Below are 15,425 nucleotides of genomic sequence, written 5' to 3'. Positions count from 1 at the left end.
TTTTCTTACAGGTCCAAAACTAAATTGAATTTACATTACTTTCTATTTTGATTATATACCCTCGTAAATGTACTTGCGTTGCCAGCTCTCCGATACGATATTATGATATATTTCTCTGGAAGGTTCAAAATTACATTGGATTTATATTAAAGTTTGTTTCATTTATACCTCTAATTTTTGGTAAGTTCTTTGTAAGTTATTAAAATTTTATTCTACTCCACGCTATTAATCTTCCTTGAAGATGCAAAACCAAGTTAAAATTTATATTTGTATTGTTTTCATATATATATATATATATATATTTGTCACATTTTATAAAAAAAACACACACACACACCTACTAATAGAAGATCTATTTTTTTAGATCCCTAAAAATTAACGGGTGAAAATAAAAATAAATAAGCAAATAAATAAAGTGCCAAACTAGCATTAACATTGAGATTGAAGTCCATATGATAATTAATGAATAGAAACGTAGTATATATACCAATCTTCATAAACAAACACAAATGGATAATAAAAAAACATAACTAAACCAAAAACAAAACATTAAAGATAAAAAATCGTTGATAAGAATGACCAATGTCTCGGGTTCATTTCATTAGTGGCCACAAAGTTTTATCATAATAATGCTTTGACCACAAATGGTTTTTTTTTTTATAACAGTGAAGTCATTTATTTTCTCTCTGAGCACACTGAAAGCCACAATGGTCTCTTTCTGGGTCATTTCCGTCGATTGGGATGATGTGGCTATTAGCGGATTTATTAAAATCATAACAATAACCCACGTGGCATTCCACCTCATATGACTGTTGGACAGGATCCACATTAGCGCCGCGTCAGCTTCCTACATGGCTGTCCACAATAGATAGTCACCCTTCTCTCGCCCCTAAGGTCACTCCAATCTCCAGATTACGGCATCTCTTGTCCAAGCGGCCCCATTTCCTCTCCAAAGCCAGTCCCTAAACTTCAGTGAGGTTTCCTCTCCACCCCTTCCTTTCTTCCCTTCCAACCCCCCTCCCCCCCTCCCCCGGTAAGCTTCTCATTGGTTTTGTTTAAGTTAATCAACAGGCAGTTATGTATTAAAACTTTTTTCTTACAGGTAGCTCAGTTGAACACCATTCTTGTAGGTAGTTCAGTTGAACATCATTCTTGCAGGTAGTTCATATTGGGTGAGTGTTTGATTTATTTTATTTTATTTTATTTGGGTATTACTCTATACTGTGACTGATGCAAAATAAGTTCAGAAGTTCTGGTTCATGCATTACCGATTGAGTTCTTTGGAGGAGTTCTAGGTGTAGGATTGGTAATTTTTAATCTGATATCAAACCCTCTATTTAATTAATATGTAAGCACAATTTCCCTTGTGTGTGTGTTTATCTGTTTTCTAAGATGATTTTTTCAAGAAATTTTCTTCAATTTGTTTTGGATCTTTAGATCTTTGTTTTTAAACTTTTGGCTCCTGTGCATATTGGAATAGTTTTTTTTTGCTGGATAGATCAGCACTTATTCTCATATGTAGAGGTTGGGAAATATTTATGGCTTGCAGATTCTAATGTTTTTATAAAAAGTAGTTTCTGATCTTATTTTGGGTTTGTATGGGAGTGTTTTATATACAAAAGTTGGTTATGAAAATAGGCTTGGAGAAATTGTACTACTTATTTTAATAAACATATATGCTGGTAATGTCCTTATTTTCAGATTTTAATAAACTAAATCCTGATTTGCTATTTTTTCCCCAAGTGTTAGTAAGCAGCTAGTTTGATATGGAAGAGGATTTGAATACTAGCTTGCTTGATGAACCTGCAACTGGAGAAGAGGAGTTTATAGATCCTAACTATGATATCCCATATGGTGATGAGGATTATGAGCAGGTCATGGATGAACAAAGAGGTAGACCAGCTGACATCCATTCTTTCTCATAAATCAGTAGTGCAACAGAAGGATCTCTTGTTGGTGAAGAAAATGACTCAAAAAATGGTAGTTCTGAAGAGTTGTTAACATAACATGAATTAGATAGTGATGGTCAAAGTAGATTTATGGAGTTTAATGAAGAGAAGGAATTCTACAACCCAAGATTATGAGTTGGGATGGTGTTTAGGGACTTTGACCAACTAAAGAAGACTTGTCGAAATTGGGGGATTAAGTACATATTTCAGCTTTGGTTCCTGCAGAATGACAAGAAAAGGGTCATTTGTGCATGCCATAACTAGCAATGCAGTTTCAAGATCTATGCAGCTCGCATGAACAACAACAACCCATCAGTGTAGATTTAAAGTGCTAACTTTGATCATAGCTGTGGGAAAGTTTTCAACAATTTCCATGTAACTTCAAGGTGGCTAGCCATTAAATACCATGAAAAATTCAGGGCTGATCCAAATTGGAGTTGCAATGGGTTAATTAAACAAGTCAAGGATGACCATGGTCTCACAATTTCTACTATGAAAGCTTGGAGAATGAAAAACTTAGCAATGAAGTGAGTTAATGGAGATAAAGCTAAGCAATATACAAACATGCACAGGTATGTAGCTGAATTTAAACAAAGTAATCCAAGGACCACAATGATTTTGTGGAGAGATGAAGAATAATTCAAAGGATTTTATGTTTGTCTAAAGCCATTGAAGGATGAATTTTAGTTAGGTTGTAGGCCATTTATAAGATTGGATGGTTGTTTCTTGAAAGTTCTCTATGATTGGCAATTGCTGTTAGCAGTAGGAATTGACCCAAATGACTGTATATTTCCCATTGCATATGCAATAGTTTTGGTGGAGTATAAAGAAACATGAATATGGTTTATAGAGCTATTGAAGGATGATTTGGAGATTTGGAATAGCAAATATATCACCATAATGAGTGATCGACAAAAGGTTAGTTTTCTGCTCTTAAACTATATTATAGTACTACTAACTGTGATTTAAGTTTTACATTGTGACTGCAAGGCTTAAAAAAGGTTGTTCAAGATATATTCCCAAATGTTGAGCACAGAAACTGTGTCAAACATATCTGCACAAATTTCAGGGATAAATTCAAAGGGAAACATATGTGCAAAGGTTTAATTACTAGCTTGGAGAAATAGAAAAAGAGAACCCAGATGCAAGAAGATGGCTTGATCATGAGGATAGACCCTATGCAAGCTAGACTAGAGCATTGTTTGGAACATCAAGCAAGTGTGGCACCCTCTTGAACAATATTTGTGAGTGCTTCAACAGGTATATATTTAATATAAGGGACAAGAGGATTATCACAATGCTTGAGATGATCAAGATCAAATTGATGAGGAGGATGAAGAAGAAGAAGAAGAAGAAGAAGAAGAAGAAGAAAAAGAAGAAGAAGGAATAGATTCTGACGTATAAGGGAACTATATGACCAAAGATCCGAAGAAAGCTTGATAAAATGAAGGAAGAGGCTCAATGCTAGACACCAGATTTTTCAGGTGGACCCAAGATTCATATCATAGGGGTTGGAGGGTCCTTTATTGTTGATATGATTGAGCATACTTGCACATGTAGGAGGTGGGAATTGATAGGTTTGCCATGCCCTCATGCAATTAGTGCAATATATGGCAATAATCAGCTTCCAGAGGAATTTGTACATGCTTCATGCATGGTGTCAACATATCTCAGGGTCTATGATCATTACATAAACCCCACCAACAATGAAGAACTTTGGCCAGAGGTGACTGATGACACACGAGTGATCCCACCTCCAATTGGGAGGTGATAGAGGGGAAGGAAAGCAACTGCAAGGAGAAAAAAAGCCTAAGGAAATTGAAAATGCCTTGAAGGCATTAAATTCAAATTCCAACACTTTTGGCAAAGGCAAACAAAAATTAGTAAGAAATGGTTTAAGCACTGTAAAATGTGGCTTATGTCATGCAATAGGCCACAACAAAAGGCACATGACAAAGTAAGGGTTCCGTGTTTTATTTCAGTTCCAATGCAACAGACCATATCAAAAATTTCATTTATGTGTTTTATTTCAGTTCATATATGGCTAAGTAGTATTTTTTCCTAATAATGGCTGGCCAATGGGGACATACCTCCAAATCTTGGCTCAAAAAGATAGAAACTACCTCATGTAATGTTTCTATAATTTTTTTTGGTATTTCTTATGAGTTGCAAAGATGCAATAATTATTTCAACTTTGTTTTCTTCACAGAAGAGGCAGGCTACTGCAACAGAAAATGCTTCAATTGGCAGTATTGTAACTGGGAATGAACCAACTCAACCTCCTGATGTCATAGATACCCAGCAATCTCAATCTATGCAACCCAGTGACATTACAAGCCAAGGACTAGTTCTAAATGTCAGCATCAGTAGGTCTAGCAATGTTAGTGTTTCTAACCTAGGGAATTTGATCTACTACACAAGAGAAACTCAATCTCCACATGCAAACATGGCTTCTTCCCTAGTTAAGGCTGATGGCAACCTTAAGCAAGTGTAACCTTAAGCAATATCAATTGTGACTTTGATCAAATCATTCACTATTTTATGTGTGCCTGAGAATTGCTTAGGTTTCACAATTATGTGATGATATTTGTGTTGACTATAAACTGGGAATTGAATACCTGGGAATTGTCTCAGTTTTCCAGCTTTAATTTGTGCACTATTTTGTGTTGTTCAATGTCTCAGAATTCTACAACCCATATATCTCAGATTTTCCAGATATTGTCTCAGTTTGGTAATTGTATTCAATTGTGTACCTGGGAATTATTAAATTTGCTATTGTTTTAGTTTTTCCATATTCAATTTGTCTCAGTTTTTATAGGTTTCCATGCCACATCTGCATTACTAGGTTATTTCTGCTGGTTAAATGACCAGATATTCAGTTTTTACAAGATTCAATTTTATATCTGCAGAACCAAGTTATATTTGTATGTTAAATGTATTGGTCTTATGCAATTTTTATGGAGTAGGTTTTTTATATTTGCATATCCATATTTGGTATTACCCTTAAATCTGCAAATTTGGTATTACCTTTATGAAACAAATGTGCAGATCTAGTGTTGCTTTTATTTGAAACAAATGTAAAATTTTGCATATTTGGTATTTGCAAATGTGCAAATCTGCAATGAACCAAATACTTTTGTGGCCTTTATTTGAAAATTCATACACAATCAAATTCAGTATCGACTTTATTTGAAAAATTCATACACAAACAAATTTAGTATCACCTTACATAAATTCAAAACCCTCAATAAATCATTCAATTGAAATAAATTACAATCTCAAAGTCAGCTCCTTCAATTCATCTTACAAACAAAGATACAAATCTAATTAAAATAAATTGCAATCTCACATAATCTGACAAATAACAATCTCACACGATCCAATGATTGTAAAATCTAAGTCTCAAACACAATTCCTTCAATGGATTATACAACCTTTGCACAAAATATCATTAAATGGCCAAAAATCAAAAGAGAAATGAAGCTGATCACTTCCTTCAATAATAACGTGAAATTAAGCCGGTCATTCAACTTCCTTGGCTTATCATATGATCTAGCTTCATTTGGTTAGCTTTGGGAAGCTGGTAGCGTGGGGGGACCATATCGGGAAGTGGTTGGCGATGTTTTGATTCAGTGAAGGAGACGTGGTCATTTCGGCTCTTTCGGTAAGTGGCCAGCAAAATTGATGCCCTAATCTAGAGATTGGAGTAACCTTAGGGGAGAGAGAAGGGAGACTGTCTATTGTAGACAACCATGTAGGAAGCTGACGCAGCACTAACGTGGATCCTATCCAACAATCATATGAGGTGGAATGCCACGTGGGCCGTTGTTATGATTTTAATAAACTTATTGGCAACCACATCATCACAATCACCGAAAATGGCCTGGAAAGATACCATTGTGGCTTTCAGTGCTCATGGAGAGAAAATAAATGGCTTTAGCGTTATAAAAAAATATATGTGGCCACAACATTATTATGATGAAATTTTTGTGACTACTAGTGAAATGAACCCCAATGTCTCCTATCTATGATTTGTTGCTTTAAAAAAAACCCATAAAATTTTGAAACAAAATCATATATATTTTATTTAAAAAATATATTAATGATCTCTTAGTCTAGTGACATCATGTATCTTGCTAAAAATGTTCATCATCAGTACTGAATTTGAACTTGACACATACAAAATGAAGACACAAATGTGTTGAAGAATTAACTCCGTTTTTGTGCACGATTTTAACATGTAAACTTGTCCACATTTAAAAAAAGCATATTAGTTCTTGTTTGAGACATCTAAATGATAGTGACGAACTTCCTATCCAATATAATATATATATATATATATATATATATATAATTAGCATCAAAAGTAGGAATGAAAATGGGGTCGGGATAGACGAGGAATGGGATCCCTGTCCTCATCCCCGCTCCCCATTAGGCGGGGATTCCTTGGCCCAAAATTCCTCGCCGGGGAGAAATCCCTCTCGGTCATTCCCCAACGGGGAATCCTCGCCCGGCCTAAAACATTGATAAAAAAAAAATGCTATATACAATTGAATAAAAATAATATTGTATGATGACATAAAATTTAAATTCTCACCCAATTTGTTTACAACATACACATTATATATAAAATAAAAATTCACACAAAAAAATTCTCCTAACAAGTCATAATATAATATATGATTAAACAACAATATTAAAGTACAAGTTAAGTAAGTTATATTTACTACAACATTATTAATAAAATATCACAAATATTTTTCTAAAAAAATCAAATCTTTGATGATTTTATATATATTAATATTATATTCATGTTGAAATATTTTTTAATAAATACAATAAAAGTAGATAATATATTTTTATTGGTGGGGGATCCCCGCCCCTGCCTTGCCCCGCCTCGGGCGGGGAGCATGGAACCCCGCCCAGAGGGGGGAACGTTTCGAACTTTCGAAGAATCCCCACTCCATGTGGGGAGACGTCCCCGAGGGGAGCGGGTATTCCCCACCTCACTTCCATTCCTAGTTCAAAAGTGCATTGTATGTAAGGATTATTTTGAGTTTTAACTAGATTTAATTTTATATATTAAAATTAAAATAGCAAATAATAACAATAAATAAAAACCACTTAACCTAAAACTTTTTAATAGTTGAAAAAAACAAACTAAAAAAATTGCAACTTTTGATCAATAAATTTTTTTTATTTATTATAAGTTTTTAATAATAAAAACACAAAAAAAAGCTTTTAAAAGAGTTTTCTTTTCTACTCTTATGTCCTTTCTCTCAAAAAATTTCAAGAACTTCTTATTAGTTGCTAGTTAATATTTTTTTATATAAAATCTTAATTGAACATTTAACTTTTTCATGCAAATAATTCTATATCTAGTCATTTATGGAGATTGTGCTCCATTTAATATATATATATATATTGGATTTTTTTTCAAATTTTTTACGTTTAACTTGAAAAGTACAACACCACTACGAGCCCAACTAGGTTGAGTCAAACCCCTGGAATTAAAGGGCCATGGGCGCACTAGAACCAGGCCACAGTCTCACGCCGGGGACGGTAACGGGATGGTTGGGGATGCCTTTCAACTTACTTGGGACTCATCCAAGTGAAGTAAAGGTTAGGGCGGAAGCTATCGGGATTTAGAGAGGATAGTATGAAAAGGGATGCATAAAAACAAGAGAGATATATTCAGAAAGCTTGGGATTGTTATTTGAACAAAAGATGCCTTCTTACGAGCACCAAGGGGCCTTTTATAGGTTCCCAAGACTTAACCTTTAAGTAACTAAACTCATGGTTAACTAACTCAACCATGGTTGGACACTATTACAGATATGACACTTGACAAGACACTTACCAAACAAAACCACTCACAAAACCATGGGCAGAGCCCAAGTTTTTACAACAGTAAAACCACTGTTGCTACAGTCGCAAACCTATTTTACACACTAAAAAAACAAACACCGACTCCTTTACATATTAAAAACAAACAACATTGCTTCAGTCCACCAAAAGATGAGCAATGGTTATATTATCCGTTTGATGGAATATGGATTCGTCTGAGTCATAAGGATTAGATGGTTGGCCTCGAGGAATGCCTAAAGGAAGGTCTTCATCTGGATCTTCAATTATTGGGAGGTAGCTTGAAGAATAATCTCCCAAGTGTTGAAGTAAGATAATAGCATTGACGTCATTGAAGTGTTATACTGCTAGGGGATTATTGTATTTGAGATTTGCAAATGGAATATCTATAGGAAGTACCTCTTTTCTTGCATAGACTTTCATGGTAGAATCCTCCATTTCTAAGGGATAATAATAAGATTGTCTGATGGAGATAAAAGTGAATGCTCGCCACAAAGAAAGTTGCTCAATAACTGGGGTAGTAAAAAGCTGCATTTATTCTATGAATACTTCGATGGGGATATGTATCTGATAAGGAACAGACTTCATGAATAATTCCACAGTGATTTGATGTCTTGCATCTTCCAAATATCCTTCTTCATAGCTTGGTGGAATAGATTTGATTGATAAATTTATAACTGTAGGTAACTTCAGCTTCTTGAATATTTTAACTAGTAGATATGAGAGTTTCCAATGCTTTTGAAAGAACTTGACTTATTTTGGCCTTGTAAGTACTAATCTACTAATCATGCCATATTGTAGTAGCTTTTCTATACGAATTGGTATTCCTTTTATTTCTTTGTTAGTCCAGGAAGATAGCTCGAATGATGCTTTGACGATGAAGAAACCTTTTTCACAATAGCAGTCTTGATGGCGGTGTGCAACGTCTTGATATAAGTCAACAGAAAGTGCCATACCATGAGGATGTATATTATCTTTAGCCATTTCTCTAAGAAGTATCTGAGTCTGAACAAAGTCTTCATATGCTATCTTCAAAACTTTTTGTAAGATAATTTGTTGTACTTCACGAACAGTTGAAGGGAACCTTTCAAGCTTTTCTTCTTTTTGTTTTTGATCTTGGATCACATGTTGGGACATCTCTTTATAATCTTTAGTCATTTTTTGAAGTTTTTTATTAAGCTCTTCTATTTCTTTTTTCTTGACTTCAATTTTTGTTTCCAATAATTTGATTTTTTGGTCTTGAGCAATGAAATGTTCAACAGCTGGTGGTGAGTAAATTTTTTATTATGGTTGATGTAATGTGGAGTTATATGGAATGATTTGATTGGATTAATTTTGGTCTTGGAAATATTGGCTAAGTGTTTTCATTGTTTGGAGAAAATGAGAATTATTTCTATTGGCCAAAAGATTATCAAGGATAGTTTGTTGCTGGTGGTGTGGAATTTGATATTGGATTTTGGTGGAGAGGTTGGGGGTTGACAGGGAAGATTTAATGGAATTTTTTCTTGAGCAGAAGAGGTTTTTGGTTTGATCATCTGCAAAACAGAATTCTGTTAGTAATTTTTTTTTTAATTTGGGAATGGTAATCCAGACTCCCACCATAGTAAGAACGCTAATGGACCTGCTGGTCTTTGCAGCCATAGTCTTACTATATGGATGGACAAGTCTTTCGTGTTCAATTAAGCTTATTTTCTTGTATAATCCTACTTAATTGATCTGCTATAGTGTTATCTTTTCCTTTAATATGTTCAATAACAACATGAAAACCATTTCCAATTATGTAATCTATAAATGTTAATCATCTGTTTGTGGACAATTTATTTTCTAACTTTTTATGATAAAAAGATACTATAGCTTGACAGTCAGTTCTTAATAAAAAAATTTTACTTTCTATGACAAACAATTTGAATTTTACCATGGCTTTTATACATACTAAAATTTCTGCATCTGTGCTTGTTACTTTAGTATTATAAGTTCTACTATCATATCTACTAATTTTTTCTTCATTTTTCATTGATTCTTTTTTGGGTCTAAATTTTAAAATAGCTCCCCATCCTCCTATATGACCATCTGTTTCAATTATTAAATATGAATTTGGTGGTGGTAATTCCAAAAGTTTGATGTTGCTTACAATGTGTTTAATTTTCTGTACTAATTTGATGTCTTCATTATTAAATTTTCTTCCACCATTTTGTTTTGTTTTATTATATAGAGGTCCAGCTAGTTTGCTTAGATTTGGTATGAAATTTCTTGCATAATTTAATTTTTCTAAAAATGATTGAATCTGTTTTAGTCCTTCCAATTTGTCAGGCATTTCAAAGATACTGCTTACTATGTGTTTTTGTAATTCTATTTCTCTTTTTCCGATGCTTACTTCTAAAAATTCTATTTTTCTGCATCCTATTTTCATCTTTTTTCTCAGATAAGACTAGACCATGTCTTTTACATTTTTGAAAAAATATTTTTAAGTGATTTATATGCTCCTTTATATTGTTACTAAATATTAAAATATCATCAATGTTAGTGACAATGAATGAATCATTTCTAAATATATAATCCATTTTTCTTTGAAAAGTTTGTGGAGCATTTTTTAAGCCAAATGGCATGACTTTCCATTCATAATGTCCATTATGTGTTACGAATGCTGTCCATTTTCTACTTTCTTTTTCTAATTTTACTTGCCAAAAGCCACTTTTTAAATCAAATTTACTATAAATATTTGTGCCTTTGATTTTATTTAATAATGCTTCTTTATTTGGTAATAGATATCTATCATCTTCTGTGTTATCATTAAGTCTTTTATAATTAACTACCATTCTGTTTTTTCCTCTAACTATTTCACTATGTTTATTTACTATAAATGCTCTGGTTCTATGAGGACTTTTTGTTGGTTCTATTATTTTTAAATCCATTAATTCTTTTATATGTTTGTCAAATTCTTCTTGTTTATATGGGGTTACTTTTGTTACTGGACAAGTTATTCTGATATATGGATTTATTATTTCTAATTTACAATCTTCATTTGTTCTATCTATGTTTTTAATTGGATTTTCTCCTATGGTTTCATCTTTCTTTAGATCTTCTAATATGGGTTCAATTTTATCTTTTAAAGGAGTTATTTGATTTAATTCAATGTAATTTATGACTTCAATTTCTTCATCTAATGGAATATTTAATTATGATAGATATTCTAAAGATTGCACTTTAGTTGTTGTTTCTAGATGATTTGCTTTATTAAATGACATTACTTTTTCTCCTTGAATGAATATTCCTCCTGCTTGATTTTTAATAAAATTCATGCCTAATAAAAATTGTATAGAATTTTCATTTGTTATTGGTTTTATCCAAGTGTATGGTAAATTATATAGCTGGTTATTTAAAATGATTGAACAATCTACCAATTTTTCATTTAAGATTAATTGATTTCCAAAGGCATCATTTACTAATGCTTTTTATATTGTTGTTTTTCTATATTTTAATGGGACAATATCTTCTGTTATGTAGGTTTTACTTGCTCCTGTGTCTATTATTCCTTTCCTAAAATTTTGAATCCATCTTCATTTTATCCAAAGGCACTTTAATTGTTGTCTTTATATAGCCATTGCACTTTCTATTAAATTTTTATCTTCATTTTCTTGAGTCATTATAATTTTTGATAATTGATTATTTTTGAATTATTATCTTTATTTTATTCTTGAATGGTTATATTTTTTTTTTTAATTCTTCTTGTAATTTACTAATTTCTTCCTCTAAAGTTTTTATTCTTTTTAATAAGTGTTATATAATTTTTTTGTCTTGATAAAACTTTTTATATGGTTTTTCTATTTTTTGTTCTTCAAATGTAATATTATAAAGGTCTAATACACATTTTCTACATAAAGATAATTCACATTTTTTGCATGTTATTCTATGTTTTGTTATATGAAATTTATGGCATTTATCACATTTTGTTTTATAATTTATTTTAAATGGTTTAAATTCATGTTTGCATTTTTCAAAATTTTCAACTTGATTGTATTGTTCTAATAAATATTTTGGATTTATATCTAGATTGTATGTTTGTTTATTCATTTTATATTATATGGGTTTTCTGTTTCTTCTAGGAAAAAGTTTGGTCTTAATTCCCATCAAATATACTGCAAATATCACTAACATTTTCACTGTTATTGCTGTCTATACTTACTATATCAATTTCATCTTGGATTTCTAAATTTTGATACATATTTAATCTTTCTTTTTTTACTTGTGGATTATTGCATTCTTTAGCATAATGTCCTTCTATACCACATAAATAACATTTACATTTTCCTGGTGGTTTATGTGTTTTGAATTTTTTAACATGATTTGGTTTAGGTCTTTCTTTTTTAAAGTATTGGCTTCTTTTTAATCCTTTTTGTTTTTTCGATTCATTATTTAGAGCTGGTACATATATTTTACTACAATAGCTGTAATTTGAGATTTGTCTATTTGCTTTTGCTTCTTAACATTTATCCTTTAAGTAATTAAATGTGAACATTATTGCTGGCCCTATCCCAGTTAAATTTTAATGTCCTCTTTCTATCCAATTTTTTAAAATGATATCTCCTAGGGGTTTAGGGAGTTTGTTAAACTATTTTTTAGTTAATTCATTATTTGTAAATGCTCTTCCTGTTTTGGCTGCTAAGATGATATATGCTTGACTGAATTGTACTATTTCACCAAAGTTTTGAATTTGGAGACTTTCTAAATCTCTGGCTGCCATATCTTGTAATAATGTATCTCCTCTAGATGGACTGGTTCCTAATATGATTTGTCTAATTTGTCCTATTACATTGTATGGATTATTTGTCACTTGTACCATGTATTGATATTCTTCTGAATAGTTTATTTTTTAACTATTTAATAAATTTCTTACAGTGGTTCCTAAAAGATTTTCAATGAAATTTGTTGTTCCTATTGAATCTAATGTATGAGGTATTCTTTCTAATGCATTTATGGCGTCTGATTTTCATCTATCTATTAATTCTGGCCATTTTTTAGGATGAACTGTGCTTAATACTAACATGCTTCCTTCATTATTTTGTTTGGCCATTGTTTTTATAACTTCTAATGGGTCTGGTTTTTCTTTATATGTTTTATAATTTTGTTCATAATAATTAGTTGAAGTGAAATTATGTTGTGATGGAAATTGTAAATGTTGTGTTGTTCTACTAATTCTTTCAATTGTTGTTGGGGTTACTATTGTTCTGGTGTTTGAACTTTCTGCTCTTTGATTATCTTGATTATTAATTGTTCTTGATTCTATGTTCATCATTATTTCTTCTATATTAATTTCTTCTAATTGTCTTATCATTTCTTTATATTTTTCATCTTCTTCATTTTTATTGATTTCTTCCATTATATATGTTTCTTCTTTATCTTCAAAAGTATTAATTTCTTCTATTATATAATTTTCTTCTGTTTTTAATTTTATTGGATAATTATATTTATCGTATCTGCATTCTATTAGGAATTTTATATCATCTATATCTTCTGATAATTCTTCAAAATCTACTGTCCAGTCATATCCTGGATATATTTATTTCAATTATTTCTTCCATGTTATGTTTTATTGCTTTGATATGTTTTTCATTTGATTTGATTTTTGTTTTTCTTTTAAATAATCTTTTGATTTAATTAATTTAGTATTTTGTTGTTTTAATATTTTGTTGTTTTAATATTTTGTTGTTTGATTATAATTATTTTGATTTTTTTTTTATGTTTTTTGCAAATTAAATAAAATTTAGATTATTTACTTTTTTTGCTAAAATAAAATGTACTGAAATAAGATTTGTAGAAAATATAATCTACTTATTCTTTGCAGAAATTAAATCTATTTGCTACTTTGCAGAAAATAAATTTAAACGAGTGAGAGAGAATAAGAAAATTCTTATGCAACAACAAGATCCAAACATGTAATATGATAAAAGCTTTAACCTTGGCAAATAACTTTACTTTGCCCATATTTATTGAAAGTAAAAACTTGTTTTTTGGTTTTTGTTGGTTTTTTAATTTTTATGGATTTTTTGAAAAATTATCTTCCTTTCACCATGGACATTCTCTGTCGGCTCTTTTAAACTTACCGTCTTAGAGTGTACTAACATTTTTCTATCTGCAGTTTCCAAAGCCTGAGTGTTCCACTTTGCATAATTACTTAGAAGAGTAATTTTTTTTGTAAACATAATGATTATCTTTTCATATGTGAGAGTTAACCTTTTACAACTTTTAGAGTTCAGACTTACCTCCACACTCTTTTCCCTTTAACGGACCTCATGTCCTTCTCATTGAAGGGTACTTTTGGTGTTCTCCAGTTTGTCTTACTCTTCATATTAGTTAAATCAACTCTTTTCACATAAAAGATTCATTTTAAGTTCAACTTTTCTTTTTCAAAAAAAAAAAACAAAACTTATTTATACACAAAACTCATTTTTGGATTTTTATAAAAATTCATGGACCAGTAAAAGCTATAATACCAAGATAAAACCTTCTATCTACATGTTGGGGACCCCATTAAAGATTTTACCCCTACATGGTAAATATTACCTTGTAGTCATTGTTGAGAAAAGAAACTATAGCTCTGATACCACTAGAACCAGGTCACAGTCTCACGCCGGGGACGGTGATGGGATCGTTGGAGATGCCTTTCAACTTACTTGGAACTCATCCAAGTGAAGTAAAGGTTAGGGCGAAAGCTATCGAGATTTAGAGAGGAGAGTAGGAAAAGGGATGTATAAAAACAAGAGAGATATATTCAGAAAGCTTGGGATTTTTATTTGAACAAAGGATGCTTTCTTACAAACACCAAGGGGCCTTTTATAGGCTCCCAAGACTTAACCCTTAAGTAACTAAACTCATGGTTAACTAACTCAACCATGGTTGGACACTATTACAGACATGACACTAGGCACATTTCGTGTTCCACTTTGATAGAAAAGACATAATTTAACTGATAAAAAAAATACTTATTAATATATGCAAACATGAAATTCATGTAGTCAAAAGGTTCTTAGTCTAGTGGTATTGACTCCCCTGTAAAAGTGTGGTATGAGGAATTAAAAACCTCAAGTTTAAATCTCTCTAGATGCAACAGTAGTAATAGATCCTCATTTGTGAATGCAGGTTTACAACCTAAATCTTGTGTTGCTGGGTGATGATGCAAGAAATAGACAGTCAATATTTTACTCTCACAAACACATCTGATTATGTTTCACTTGTCGCATTTATTAAATATATATATAATAAGGGAAGTTTATTTAATTATACATATGGCCTCATATATACAAGGAACGTGGTCAAACAAGCCATTAAAACCACATAAAGAATTTGAAAATTAAAAATAATTTTGAAAACCAAACTAGCTACTTTCCATTAAATGGTTAGACAGAAGGCAACCAAAGCCAAAAATAAGAGTAGTTGTATGTTGTTGTGATGCATTATTATCATCAGAATAATACAATCATAATTTTAAATAAACTCCTCCTTTTCATTTCTTTTGAATTGTGTTTTTTTTTTATGTTTTCACTATTCGTGGGAAAATGTTGATTTCAACAAACATACAGATGAAAATTTCATACAGTAATCTGTAAGTGTTAA

This window comes from Dioscorea cayenensis, chromosome 17, assembly GCF_009730915.1.
Source record: "Dioscorea cayenensis subsp. rotundata cultivar TDr96_F1 chromosome 17, TDr96_F1_v2_PseudoChromosome.rev07_lg8_w22 25.fasta, whole genome shotgun sequence".
Lineage (NCBI taxonomy): Eukaryota > Viridiplantae > Streptophyta > Magnoliopsida > Dioscoreales > Dioscoreaceae > Dioscorea > Dioscorea cayenensis.
The sequence above is the reverse complement of the archived record's forward strand: the minus strand, read 5'-3'. Positions refer to the sequence as shown.